The sequence below is a fragment of the Sus scrofa genome, chromosome 1 (genome assembly GCF_000003025.6).
Source record: "Sus scrofa isolate TJ Tabasco breed Duroc chromosome 1, Sscrofa11.1, whole genome shotgun sequence".
Classification (NCBI taxonomy): domain Eukaryota; kingdom Metazoa; phylum Chordata; class Mammalia; order Artiodactyla; family Suidae; genus Sus; species Sus scrofa.
The window spans coordinates 93,305,473-93,319,882 of NC_010443.5; positions in this window are offsets into that span (position 1 = coordinate 93,305,473).

Genomic DNA, 14,410 nt, shown 5'->3' on the forward strand with positions numbered 1-14,410 from the left:
ACTTGTGGGGGCAGGGTGTTTACTGTGCTTGAAAGGCATTCCATAATTGTTCTCTGTAGAGGAGCAGTCTGATTTGGTCTGAGAAGTCCTTCTTTTCAATATCAGGGAATATCAGCACATAGCTAGTTCCTACGACCAGGGCAAAAGGGATATTTCAAAAACTTCCCAAACAAGAGTTTGGAAGCATCACTGTTGCAGAGGATAATCAACTCAATGAATGGACACAAGCCCAAATGCTTCTTGGTTGAGGAAAGAAACCCTTGCCTATTTCTAAACTAGATTTCCCTTAAAATATACCAATGTGCTGCCTCTTGTTCTCTGAGAATTGGTTCATTGCACGAATTTGGATCACTCAAAAGGCACATCAAATGTGTACTCCATAGTGTAGAGGTCAGAGATGGCATGAGAATTCATTCTATTCCATATCAAGGAAAAGTAGCACATAGCCAGTTCGTGCCAACAGGGCAAAAGAGCCAGATCAAAATAGCCATTACACAAACTCCAAAAACAAGAGTTTGGAAGCATCCTGGTTCAACTGTATCATCAAATCTGTGAATGCACACCAGCCCCATGGGGACTTCGCTCAGTAAATCAACTATTGCCTTTTTCACAGCCAGATTTCTCCTATATATGTGGCACAGAATCCAATAGGCTCCCTCTTGGTCTGGGAGCCCAGCTTTGGTGCAGGGGCATTCCATTGCATGAAAGGAACTTCCAAAGTGTTCTCTTTTTAGGAGATGACTTATGGGGCATGACCAAGCCTTGTTTTCACATGTGGGGAAAAGCAGCACATGGCTAGCTCCTACAAACGGGGCACAATGGCCATTGCAATATCTCCAGGAAACAAGAGATTGGAAGACTCCAGGATGCTTTGTACATTCACCTCAGTATTCGGACTCCATCCCTAATGCCTCTTTGTTGAGGAAATGCACCCTACCCTCTTTCCCACAGTGAATTTTCCTATCATTATGGCAAAGGCACCAATGTCCTGCCTCTTCCTCTCTGAGCACTGGTGTTTGGCAGGGAGTTTCCATTGCTGGAAAGGCATACCAAAAGTGTACTCTGCAGAGGAGGAGTCTGATTTGGCCTGAGAAGTCCTTCTGTTCCATATTGGGGAATATCATCACAGAGCTGGTTTGTATGACCAGGGCAAATTTGACCTTTCACGAACTTCACAAACAAGAGTTTGGAAGCGTCATTGGTGCAGAGGATAGTCAACTGAATGAACAGACACCAACCCCATTGCATCTTGGTTCAGAAAATCAACGCTTGCCTATTTCCAAACTAGATGTCCTTGACAATTGCGGGAAATAAACCTTGTGCTGCCTCTTTCTGTCTGAGCCTGGGTCAATGCACGGATGTTCCGTCACTCAATAGGCACTCCAAACGTCCTCTCCTTTGTGGAGAATGGTGAGGTGGCATGAGAAATCCTTATTTTCCATATCAGGGAAAATCAGGACATAGCTGGGTCATACAACCAGGGCAAAATTCCCATTTCCCAAACTCAGCCAATCAAGCCTTTGGAAGCTTCCTGGTTCAACAGGTAAACCAACATCATGAATGTATAGCAGCCCCCATGCCTCTCTTCTCAGGAAAGCAACCCTTGCCTATTCCCCCTGTAGACTTTTCCAGTTATTATGTCTCAAAAACCAATAGCCTGCCTCATCCTCTCTGAGCAATAGTTTTGTGCAGGAAGTTTTGATGGCTTGAAAGCCACACCAAACATGTTCTCCTTTGAGGAGAAGCCTGATTGGGTATGAGAAATCCTTCTTTTCTCTATCAGGGATAAGCAGCACATAGCTAGTTTTTACCATCAGGGCAAAATCGCCTTTACACCCACATCACCACCATGATATTTGAAGCTACAGTGTTGCAGCATGTATTCAACTCAGTGAAAAGACACTAGTCCAAATGCATCTATGCTCAGGAAAGTAACCCTTGCCTATCCCCCTCTGTAATTCTCCCCCACATTCTGGGAGATAAACCAATGAGTTATCTCTTGCTCTCTGAGCACTGGTGTTGTGCCCGGTGCTTCCATTCCAAGAAGGGTACTCCAAACTTGATATCCTTTGCAGAGGAACCTGATTTGGCATGAGAAATCCTTCTTTTCCATTTCAGGGAAAATCAGCACAGAACTAGTATCTACATCCAGGGCAAAAGGGCCATTTCACAAACACCACAAACAAGAGTTTGGAAGCATCCTGGTTCAACTGTATCATCAAATCTATGAATGCACACCAGCTCCATGGGGACATCACTCAGGAAATCAACTACTGCCTTTTGCACAGCTAGATTTCTCCTATAAATGTGGCACAGAATCCAATGGGCTCCCTCTTGGTCTGGGAGCCCAGCTTTGGTGCAGGGACATTCCATTGCATGAAAGGCACATCCAAGGTGATCTCCTTTCAGGAGAGGACATTTGGGGCATGACCATGCCTTGTTTGCACACATGGCAAAAGGCAGTGCATGGCTAGCTTGTACACACAGGGCAGAATGGCCATCAGAAAAAATCCAGGAAACAAGTGTTTGGAAGCATCTTTGTTTCCTAGTACACTACCTCAGTATTTGGACTCTATCCCCAATGCCTCTTTTCTCATGAAACTATGCTTGACAGATCCACATATATATTTCTCCTAAAATTAGTGCAAATTCACCAATGTCCTGCCTCATTCTCTCTGAGAACTAACTGGTTAGTGGCAGGGAGTGTCCGTTGCTTGAAAGTTATTACTAAAGCATACTCTTTAGAGGAGGAGTGAGATTTGCCATGAGATGTCCTTGTTTTCCATATCAGAGAATATCATCACATAGCTTGTTTGTACCACCAGGGCAAAATGGACATTTCGGAAATTTCACAATAAAAATTTTGGAAACCTCCTGTTTGCAGCGGATATTCAACACAGTTAGCGGACACCAGCCCCAATGTTTCTGCATTCAGAAAATCAACCCTTACCTATTTCCAAACTAGAATTCCCCTACAATTGGGGAATCTAAACCAATGTACTACCTCTTCCTCTCTGAGCCCTAGTTCATTGCACATATTTTCCATCACTGAACAGGCACTACAAAATATATTCTCCTTTGTGGAGAACTCTAAGATGGCATGAGAAATCCTTCTTTTCCATATCAGGCTGAGCAGCATATAGCCAGTTCATACAAGCAGGCCAAAATTGCCATTTCACAAACTCATCCAACAAACTTTTGGAAGCTTCCAGATTCAACAGGTAAACCAACCCAGTGAAGGTAGCGCAGCCCCAATGTATCTGTGATCAGGAAAGCAACCCTTGCCTATTTCCCACCTAGACTTTTCCAGTAACTATGACTCATATGCCAATGTGCTGCCTCACCCTCTCTGAGCAATAAGTTGATGCAGGAAGATTTGAGGGCATGAAAGCCACTCTAAATGTTTTCTCCTTAGAAGAGGAATATGTTTTTGCATGATAAATATTTATTTTCTATATTGGGGTAGAGCAGCACATAGCCAGTTCATACAACAAGGGCAAAATTGCCGTTTCACAAATTCAGCCAACAAGCATTTGGAAGCTATCTGGAACCACAGGTAAAGCAACCCATGGAAGGTACAGCAGCCCCAAAGCCTCTGAGCTCAGAAAAGCAATCCTTGCCTATTTCCCACTTAGAAAAAGTCATATTGGGCATGACAATGCCTTCTTTGCACAAGCGGGGAAAAGAAGAACATGTCTAGTTCGTACAAACAGAACAGAATGGACATCGCAATATCTCCAGAAAACAAGAATTTGGAAGCGCCTTGGTTGCTTTTTACATTCACCTCAGTATACGGACTCCATCCCCAATGCTTCTTTGCTGAGGATATCCAACCATGCCTCTTTCCCATATAGAATTCTCCTAACATTAGGGCAAAAACATCAATGTCCTGCCTCTTCCTCTCTGAGCTCTGGTTGGTGGCAGGGAGTTTCCATTGATTGAAAGGCTTTCCAAATGTGTTCTCTGTAGAGTAGTATCCTGATTTGGCATGATAAGTCCTTCTTTTCCATAGCAGGGAATATCAGCACATAGCTAGTTTGTATGACCAGGGCAAAATTGACATTTCACAACCTCCACAAACAAGAGTTTGGAAACATCATAGTCGCAGAGGATATTCAACACAGTGAGTGGACACCAACACCAAAGCATCTTGATTCAGGAAAGGAACCCTTTCCTATTTCCAAACTAGATTTCCTCTAAAATTGTGCAATCTAAACGAATGTGATGCTGCTTGCTCTCTGAGGTCTGGTTCATTTCACAGATTTTCCATCGCTCAACATGTACTCCAAACGTGCTCTCCTTTGTGGAGAACTCTGAGGTGGCATGAGAAATCCTTCTTTTCCATATCCGGGGAGAGCAGCTCATACAACAAGGGCAAAATTGCCATTTCACAAACTCAGCCTACAAGGATTTCAAGCCTTCCTGGTTCAACAGGTAAACCAAACCAGTGAAGGTACAGCAGCCCCAATGCCTCTGAGCTCAGGAAAGCAACCTTAGCCTATTTCCCACTTAGACTTTTCTGGTAATTATGGCTCAAATAGCAATGTGCTTCCTCATCCTCTCTGAGCAACAGGTTACTGCAGGCAGTTTAGATGGTGTGAAAGCCACTCCAAATGTCTTCTTAGAAGAGAATTCTGATTTGGCATGAGAAATTCTTCTTTTCCATCTTGGGTATATGCAGCACATTCCTTATTTGTACAACCCGGGTGAAACGGACTTTAGACACACTTCACAAACAATAGACTGGAAACAACACTGTTTCAATGTGTATTCAACTCAGTGAAAAGACACCAGTCCAAATGCATCTATGCTCAAGAAACATCCCTTGCCTTCTTCTCCCCTAGAATTCTCCTACACATTGGGGAAGATAAAACAATGTGTCCCCTCTTGCTCTCTGAGCACTGCTGCAGTGCACTTTGTTTCCATCCCATGAAGGGCACTCCAAACTTGATCTCCTTTGAAGAGAAGCCTGATTTGGCAGGAGAATTCCTTCTTTTCTATATCAGGAACAAGAAGCACATAGCTAGTTCTTACCACCAGGTCAAAGTGGCCATTTCACAAACACCACAAACAAGAGCTTGGAAGCTTCCTGTTTGAATTGTATCATCAAATCAGTGAATGCATATCAGCCCCAATGTGACTTCACTCAGGAAATCAATCCGTGCTTTTTTCACAGCTTGTTTTCTCCTATACTTATGGCACAGAAACCAGTGGGCTTCCTCTACTTCTCAGAGCCCTGGCTTGGTGCAGGGACTTTCCTTTGCCTGAAAACACTTCAAAGTGTTCTCCTTTTCAGAGACATCAGATTGGGCATGACAATATCTTGTTTGAACAAGTGCAGAAGAGCAGCTCATGGCTAGTTCATAAAAACAGGGAAGATTTGCCATCACTAAATCTCCAGAAAACAAGAGTTGTGAGCTTCCTGGTTGCTTCATATATTCACTTCGGTATACACACTCAATCCCCAATGCATCTTTGCTCAGGAAAGCCACCCTTGCCTCTTTTCCACATTGAATTCTCCTATCATTAGAAGAAGACACCAATGTCCTGCTCTTCCTCTCTGAGCACTGGTTGGTGGCAGGCAGTGTCCATTGATTGAAAGGAATTCCAAAAGTGTTCTCTGTAGAGGAGGAGTGTGATTTGTCATGATAAGTCCTTCTTTTCTATATTGGGGAATGTCAGCACATAGCTAGTGCATAGGACCAGGGCAAAATGGACATTTCACAAATTCCACAAACAAGAGATTGGAAGCATCATGTTTAAAGAGGATATTCAGCTCAGTGAGTGGACACCAGCCACAAATTTTCTTGGTTCAGGAAATCACCCATTGCCTATTTCCAATCCAGAATTCCCCTACAATTGTGGGAACTAACCCAATGTTCTGCCTCTTGCTCTCTGAGCCCTGGTTCATTGCATGGATTTTCCATCACTGTTCAGGCACTCCAACATATGTTCTCCTTTGTGGAAAACTCTGAGGTTGCATGAGAAAGCCTTCTTTATCATATCAGCAAAAAGCAGCACATACCCAGTTCATACAACCAGAGCAAATATGCCATTTCACACACTCAGCCAACAAGCTTTTGGAAGCTTCCTGGTTCAACAGGTAAACCAATCCACTGCCCCAAACCTTCTGTGCTCAGGAAATCAACCCTTGACTATTTCCTACCTATAATTTTACAATAATTATTGCTCATATTCCAATGTGATTCATCATCCTCTCTAAGCAATAGTTTGGTGCAGGAAATTTTGAGTGCTGCTGAGTGGTAGTGTGGTGATGAGGGCCTGTTCCTCATCAGGTTGTGTGTGGTGTCCACAATTGTAAGGAAGGGAAGGAGGGTCTTTCTTGTGATCCTCCATGAGTCCTGTGGTTAGGTCTTCAAGTAGTAGTTCTTGAGGGTTCCCTCTTGGTGGAGAGGGGACACTGTCCATGCAAATCGAGGTTCTAGAGAAGGATGAGGAATGTCCAAAATAGAGACTCATTTTGGGTCACAGAAACCTTGCACTCTGGCCCCATTGTCAGCCAGGCCTAGGTCAAGCGTGTTCATACAGGTGTTTTCTGATGCCAATTCAGTTAGACATGAAGAGTCACAGACTTCATTTCCTAAATTCCCCAAGAAGGAGTCCAGCTGTTCTCCCCATAAAATCCAGGAGTGATCTGCTGTAGGAAAGATAATTCTTGAAAGAACCCTCATGTGAATGAGGTTGATAATATTTGGATCTATGAGTCAAATTTGGGACCACTTAGACCACAGTGCACATGAAGTGGTCAGCATGTCACCTTGAAGGGCTGACATTGGGAAGAGTGGGGGGATGTTGGCCCAAGTTGGAATGTCCCTATTCCTACAGAGAAGTACTTTTGGGACCACCGAATGTATTTTGGATATGGTATCAGAAAATGGAGGGAAAATGTTTGGTAAAAACCGGAGTGCTCTCCTGGCTGAGATATTTCATCCAGGATCACCCCAAGTATTCTTGGGGCAATTGACTCGAGAGAGAGTGAAGGAGGAGTAAGCAAGAGAATGAAAGGGAGGGAGAGAGAGAGAGGGAGATAAAGGAGATTTTGATTCAATCAACTGTTTGGCACCCATTTCTTCTAAAATGCCTTGATGTTGGGATCAGGATAAAGGACAGTATATGGTTTCCCTGAGTGTAAATGACCATTCCCCAGTAAAGGGCTGCTCATGTGGTGTTCTTCCTCACTCTTTCCTTGTTTTCATTATCCAGGCTACTTGGGGAGTGGGTCTTTTTCAATCACATATTTCCTTTTCAAATGAGATCATATACTGTGTATGCCTGGGATGCAGTGTTCAAAAAACCACCTTTGTCCTGTAGTTCCCCACATGTTGTTGGAAAGTGTCATCATTATGTAGGGAAGAGGTGGGCCCAGAGTTGGTGGAGTTTCCTTCCCTCTTAAAGGTCCAGGCCAACTGGTTGCCATGGCAATGGCCTTACATGCATAAAGCCTTGTGATGCAACAGCCTCTCTGTGAGAGGAGAGGGGTTTGACTGGCCCATTGTGGCAAGCTCTCACCCTCACACCTCGAGGGTTGGATGATGTGCAATCTGTGAGGTTGTTCTTGAGGTATGTTGATACAGAGGTAAATTATGAACCATTAGATGGGTGGTACAATTTGACCAACAGTATAATCTCCATCTTTAGCCTCATGGCCACCACTCTCATCAGGCTCCTGAGAAAAACATTGATTATACAGGCTTGCTGTTTGATTATGCTATATCTTAAAGGCACCAGTGAGCCAACCACCTCAAGTCTTTTCCTTCACGTTAAAAAAGACTCGTGCTTATTGCCCATTTGAAACACCTCACTCTAGAGCCCAAACCATGAAACCAGACCCTCTACCTTCAACCAAGGGTGAAGCCCTCAATATCACCCCTGAAGAAGACATTCAAAAGGCAGAAATAACAACTCCATGATTCTGAATATACATGTGGATAGCTGAACCACAGGCTAGCCATCCAAAGCAAAGGAATTTTATCAAGAAAGAAGCTGGGCTATTTTTGGTGAATATTTAAAAGGTTGATAAGCAACAATCCCTGTCTCTTTGGGTGCTGGCTCTCAGTGTGGTGACTAGGGCCACTGTCCTCTTTTTTGAGGTGTTCACAATCAGGAAGAGAAGGAGGGTCTCACTTCTGATCCTCCATGAACCCTGTGGTGAGGGCTTCAAATGGAAGGTCTTGAGGATTCCCTCTTGGAGAAGATGAGATTCTGGCCCTACCAATCGTGGGTCTAGAGAAGGATTAGGCAAATAGAGACTGGTTTTGGGTGACAGAAAATTTGAGCTCTGGCCCATTGTCATCCAGGACTTTCTCAAGGGTGCTTAGATCTGTGCTCAGATGCCAATTCCCTGAGATATGGAGACTCACAGACTTAATTTCCTAAATAACAGAAGAATGAGTCCAGACATCCACCTACCCAGAAAATCCACAATACTTGATCATTCAGTTAAGGTCTGCTGCAGGTGAGTTAATTCTTGCTAGAAACCTCATATGAAGGTGGTTGAAAATGTGTTGATCTCTGAGTCATATATTGGACAACAATTACTGCAGTACATATGATGTCATCAGTGGGTCATGGTGAAGGGGTGACAATGGGAAGTGTGGGGTAGAATGGCTGAGTTGTAATGTTTCTTTACCAACAGAGGAGTTCTTTCTGGACCACCGCTTGTATATTTTATTGGGAATCTGAAGACTGAGGGAAAATGTTGAGTAAAGACTTGGATTGATCTCATGGCTGATATATATCATCCATGATCACAACAGGGAACTTTTGGGCAGGAGGATTAGAGAGAATGTGAAGGAGGGAGAAGTGGAGAGAGAGCAAGCGAGATATAAAGGAGATTTTGATTCAGGCAAATGTCCAGGCCACCTTCTCAGTGCCAAAAAGTTGTCTGTGATTCAGGAGGATATCCAACACAAGGGAAAACCAGCACCCTTGTACCTGATCTTTCATTCCTTCTTGGCCTGACTCTAGTAATATGTCCATTACAATTACTGCTCCCCACTAAATGATAGGGGTTAAAGCTCATATTTAGCACCCTCATCTTCTTAAATGGAAGATGTGGAGGTCAGTTTAAAGGTCAGTGAATATTTTCTATGAGAAGAAAAGCCCCTTACCCTTTAAAGGCTTGCTCATGTGGTGATCTTCCTAACTTTTTATGAGTTTTCATTATCCAGGCTACTTGGGGAGTGGGTCTTTTTAAATAACATTTTATTTCCAAATGAGGTTTTATACTGCATATTCCAGGAATGTAGTGTTTGAAAAACCATGTTGACCCTGTAGTGCCACACATGTTCAGGGCAAGAGCCATCAATACTTAGAGATAAGGTGGGCCCAGATTTGGCGGAGTTGCCTTCCCTGTGAAAGGTCCAGGCCAACTGGTTGCCACAGCAATGGCATGACACCCATCGAGCCTTGTGACACAACAGCCAATCCGTGACAGGAGAGAACCATGATGGGCCCCATGTTGGAAGATCTCACCCTCAAACCTTGAGGGTTGGGTGATGGGCACCCCTTAACTCTTTTTCTGGGTATACATTGATACTGATGTAAAGGGTGATCCATCAGATAGGTGGTTCAATTTGACCAACATTGTTATCTCCATCTTTACACTCATTGCCACCACTTTCATCAGGGTCCTGAGCTAAACATCAATTATAAAATCATGCTGTTTGATCATGGTACATCATAAAGGGACAAGAGAACAGAGTACCTCAAATATTTCTCTACGTGTAAAAAAAGACTAGTGCCTAATGCCCATTTGAAACTCCTCCTTCCAAAGCTCAAACCATGTAACCAGGCCCCTCTGCCTTCAGCCAAGTGGGAAACCGTCGATATCACCACTGAAGAAGACATTCAACAGGGGGAAATTACAACTCCATACTTCTGAATATACATGTAAGTAGTTGAAATCACAGGATAGCTGTCCAAAGAAAAGGAATTTTACTGAGAATGAAGCCAGAATATTTCTGGTGTATTTTTCCAATGTTGATAAGTACAAGCCCTGTCTCTTTGGGTGCTGGCTGTTAGTGGTGACTAGGGCCATCTGCCCACTTGTTTGTGGTGCCCACAAATGTCAGGAATTGAAGGAGCATCTCTCTTCTAAACCTCCATGTGCCCTGTGTTGAGGGCTTCAAGTGGAGGTTATTGAGGTTTCCCTCTTGGAGGAGAGGGAAAACTGGGCCTGAGAATCTATGGTCTAGAGAAGGATGAGGAGTGTCTCAAATAGAGACTGGTTTTGGGTGACTGAAAACTTGCACTTTGGCCCATTGTCAGCCAGGCCCTGCTCAAAGGTGCTCAGAATGGTGTTCTGTAAGAAATACACTGAGACATGGATAGTCTCAGACTTCAACTCCTAAATCCCCCAAGCCCAAGTTTTGATATCCACCACCCCAGCAAATCCACAAACCTGATCGTCCAGGCAGGGTCTGCTACAGGTAAGATAATTCTTACAAGAGCACTCATGTGAACATGGTTGAAAATGTGTTTATCTCTAGGTCAAATATGGGACCACATAAACTGCAGGGTATATGAGGTGGTCAGCAGGAACTGTGAAGTGCTGACAGTGGGGAGAGTGGGGGTAGGATGGCCGAGTTGGAATTTCTCTATAGCCACAGAGGAGTTCTTTCTGCACCACCGCTTGTATATTTGATAGAGGATCAGTTGGAGGGAAAATGTTGGGAATAGACTTGTACTGTTATCCTTGCTGAGATATGTTATCCAGGATCACCACAGGTAAATTAGGGGTAGGAGTATACAAGAGAAAGTTAAAGAGGGAGAGGTGGTGAGAAAGAGAGAAAGAGAGAGAGGGAGAGAGAAAGAAATAAAGGCGATGTTCATTCTAGCAGCCTCCCAGGGAAGGATATCAGCACCAAGTTGGTGTTGGTGTTTCAGGAGGATATCTGACACAATGGTAATACCAGCACTCATACCAGATCCTTCATTCCTTCTTGGCCTGACTATAGAAATGTGTCAGTTACAATCACTGATCCCCAGTGGATGATGGGGGTTAATGCCCATGTTTGGCACCCTTGTCTTCTCAAATGGCATGATGTGAAGTTCAGGTTAAAGGACAGTACATATTTTCCCTGAGTAGAAAAACCCCTTCCCATGTAAAGGGCTTCTCATGTGTTCTTTCTCACTCTTTCCTAGTTTTCATTACCCAGGCTCCTTTGGGAGTGGGTTTTTTTCAATCACATATTTTCTTTCCAAATGAGATTTTATACTGTGTATTCCTGGGATGCAGTGTTTGAAAAACCATGTTGATCCTGAAGTGCCACACTTGTTTGGGGAAAGAGCCAACATTATGTAGAGAGCACGTGGGCCCAGAGAGGGCGAAGTTTCCTTTCCACTGAAAGGTACAGGCCAGCTGGTTCCAATGGAAATGGCATGATGCCCATTGAACCTTGTGACACAACAGTGTCTCTGTGAGAGGAGAGGGGCGTGATTGGTCCCATGTGGGAAGCTCTCACCCTCACAATTCGAGGGTTTGTTGATTTGTTCCCTGAGCCCTGGTTATGGAGGTATGTTGATACTGATGTTAAGGATGATCCATCAGATGGTTGGAACAATTTGACTAAATGTATTATCTCTATTTTTAGACTCATGGTCACAGCTCTCATTAGGCTTCTGAGCTAAATATCAATTATACAGGCTTGCTGTTTGATCATATTATATCATAAAGGTGTCAGTAAGCCAACAACCTCAAGTCCTTCCCTACACATGAAAAAAGACTGGTGTCAAATGCCCATTTGAAACACTTCATTCAAGAGCCCAAACCAAGTATCCAGGCCCCTCTGCCTTCAACCAAGTGCAAGGCCCTCGTCATCACCTCTGTAGAAGACATTCAAAGGTAGGAAATTACAACTCAATCCTTCTGAATATACATGACAATTATGAAATCACATGCTAGCCATCAAAAGAAAAGGAATTTATTGAGTATGAAGTTGGGATATTTCTGGTGGATTTTTTTTTTATTGTTATTGAGTTGTTTGGTTTTTTTTATTTAAATCAATAAATAAAATTGATTTATTTACTAAATAATCAATACAAAGCGACTATTCCTCACTTTTTTTTTTCTTTTTTTCTTTTTTTCTTTTTTTTTTTTTTTAATTTTATTTTTTTTATTTTCCCACTGTACAGCAAGGGGGTCAGGTTATCTTTACATGTATACATTACAATTACAGTTTTTCCCCCACCATTTCTTCTGTTGCAACATGAGTATCTAGACATAGTTCTCAATGCTATTCAGCGGGATCTTCTTGTAAATCTATTCTAGGTTGTGACTGATAAGCCCAAGCTCCCGATCCCTCCCACTCCCTCCCCCTCCCATCAGGCAACCACAAGTCTCTTCTCCAAGTCCATGATTTTCTTTTCTGAGGAGATGTTCATTTGTGCTGGATATTAGATTCCAGTTATAAGTGATATCATATGGTATTTGTCTTTGTCTTTCTGGCTCATTTCACTCAGGATGAGATTCTCTAGTTCCATCCATGTTGCTGCAAATGGCATGATGTCATCCTTTTTTTGTGGCTGAGTAGTATTCCATCGTGTATATATACCACCTCTTCTGAATCCAATCCTCTGTCGATGGACATTTGGATTGTTTCCATGTCCTGGCTATTGTGAATAGTGCTGCAATGAACATGCGGGTGCATGTGTCTCTTTTAAGTAGAGCTTTGTCCGGATAGATGCCCAAGAGTGGGATTGCAGGGTCATATGGAAGGTCTATGTATAGATTTCTAAGGTATCTCCAAACTGTTCTCCATAGTGGCTGTACCAGTTTACATTCCCACCAACAGTGCAGGAGGGTTCCCTTTTCTCCACAGCCCCTCCAGCACTTGTTATTTGTGGATTTATTAATGATAGCCATTCTGACTGGTGTGAGGTGGTATCTCATGGTAGTTTTGATTTGCATTTCTCTTATAATCAGCGATGTGGAGCATTTTTTCATGTGTTTGTTGGCCATCTGTATATCTTCCTTGGAGAAATGTCTATTCAGGTCTTTTGCCCATTTTTCCATTGATTGATTGGTTTTTTTGCTGTTGAGTTGTATAAGTTGCTTATATATTCTAGAGATTAAGCCCTTGTCAGTTGCATCATTTGAAACTATTTTCTCCCATTCTGTAAGTTGTCTTTTTGTTTTCTTTTTGGTTTCCTTTGTGGTGCAAAAGCTTTTCAGTTTGATGAGGTCCCATGGGTTTATTTTTGCTCTAATTTCTATTGCTTTGGGAGACTGACCTGAGAAAATATTCATGATGTTGATGTCAGAGAGTGTTTTGCCTATGTTTTCTTCTAGGAGTTTGATGGTGTCCTGTCGTATATTTAAGTCTTTCAGCCATTTGGAGTTTATTTTTGTGCATGGTGTGAGGGTGTGTTCTCATTTCATTGCTTTGCATGCAGCTGTCCAGGTTTCCCAGCAATGCTTGCTGAATAGACTTTCTTTTTCCCATTTGATGTTCTTGCCTCCCTTGTCAAAGATTAATTGACCATAGGTGTCAGGGTTAATTTCCGGATTCTCTATTCTGTTCCATTGGTCTGTCTGTCTGTTTTGATACCAGTACCACACTGTTTTGATGACTGTGGCTTTGTAGTATTTCTTGAAGTCTGGGAGAGTTATGCCTCCTGCTTGGTTTTTGTTTCTCAGGATTGCTTTGGCGATTCTGGGTCTTTTGTTGTTCCATATAAATGTTTGGATTGTTTGTTCTAGTTCTGTGAAAAATGTCATGGGTAATTTGATAGGGATTGCATTGAATCTGTAGATTGCTTTGGGTAGGATGGCCATTTTCACAATATTGATTTTTCCAATCCATGAACATGGAATATCTTTCCATTTCTTTACATCTTCTTTGGTTTCTTTGATTAAGGTTTTATAGTTCTCGGGATAGAAGTCCTTTACCTCTTTGGTCAGGTGTATTCCGAGGTATTTGATTTTGTGTGGTACAATTTTAAAAGGTATCGTATTTTTGTATTCCTTTTCTAATGTTTCATTGCTGGTATACAGAAATGCAACTGACTTGTGAATGTTAATCTTATATCCTGCCACTTTGCTGAATTTATTAATCAGTTCAAGGAGTTTTGGGGTTGAGTCCTTAGGGTTTTCTAGGTATAGAATCATGTCATCTGCATACAGTGACAGTTTGATCTCTTCTCTTCCTATATGGATGCCTTTGATTTCTTTTGTTAGTCTAATTGCTGTGGCTAAGACTTCCAAAACGATGTTGAAGAGCAGTGGTGAGAGTGGGCATCCCTGTCTTGTTCCAGATTTGAGTGAGAAGGCTTTCAGTTTTTCCCCATTGAGGATTATATTTGCTGTGGGTTTATCATAAATGGCTTTGATTATATTCAGGAATGTTCCCTCTATACCCACTTTGGCGAGGGTCTTGATCATGAATGG